Raw genomic sequence first — 1086 nt, 5'->3', positions numbered from 1 at the left:
GGGTAAAACAAGACTTTATTCAGTTTAGAAAATTAGAATTTACGCTAGGGCTTGGAGAGGAGAAGAAAGAAGAGAAAAGAGGAGAGAAATCAAGAAATCGCCAAGAACGTTCAAGCTTTGCGAGTGGAATTCGTCGGGGGTGATCCCTACAAGGTATGTGAGATCACATAGTGTTGGGTTAGTTCACCCACACGCCAATCTTGTTTCAATACAACAAATTTAGGTTATTTGAATGCAAAGAAAGTGAGTTCTTGAAGAACATTGCTTAAAATTCGTTGAGTTCTTGATGGTTGTGTTGTTGAAGTCTCTTGTTGATTTGATTCGTGTTTTCGGGTGAAATTTTGTGTTGAATCTATTTTATATTGAGGGTATAAATGATTCTAAGTGTTTGGGGAAAGAACTATTGAATTTTAGAGGGTTTAGAGATGAAAAACGAAGGAGAAAAATCAGAGTTTTTTGGCAAGGGCTTGGGGAGCCGTGCCACAAAAGTTTCTCTGAACTTTGGCCTCTGGCGCGTCGCGCCAGCCAGAGCGCCATAGAAAGTTCTCTGAAATTTGAGGGCTGGCTCCCCGTGCCTCTCAGAGCGCTAGGGACGCCAGTTCTCCCCATTAGTTCCCCACCTTTTTGTTCGTGTTCCTTAGTGATGTACCTACGTTTTCTAGTTGATTCCAACACTCTAAGGTACATCTAAATATCATAAAGTCATCCATAAACATGAGATCATGAAACTTGAATCCATAATCCAATTCAAGGAAAGTTAAGATCAAAGTTAAGAGAAGTAAGAGTCAAGTCAAGATATGTTCTTAGAGTTTTCCAAAAGTCTTTTCCTAATGTTTTAACTTTGTTTTAAGACTTAAAAGTTCAAAGTTGAGTAAAAAGTAAAGAGTAAAGTTTGAAGTTCATTTCTTCAAAAGTATATGGGGACTAAGTATTCCCAAAGAGATTTAAAATGTTTTCACATTAAATAAGAACGGAAACTGAGATTTCCAAAAAGCCTTCGGTCTAGTTTTAAGAAAAAGTAATCGCTTTCTAAATAAAGCAAAAGGGGAAACTTTGATTTCCAAGATAGCCTTTGAGCTAAGGTTT

The sequence above is a fragment of the Solanum tuberosum genome, unplaced genomic scaffold, assembly GCF_000226075.1.
Source record: "Solanum tuberosum cultivar DM 1-3 516 R44 unplaced genomic scaffold, SolTub_3.0 scf00020, whole genome shotgun sequence".
NCBI classification, from domain to species: domain Eukaryota; kingdom Viridiplantae; phylum Streptophyta; class Magnoliopsida; order Solanales; family Solanaceae; genus Solanum; species Solanum tuberosum.
This window is presented reverse-complemented; position numbering follows the sequence as displayed.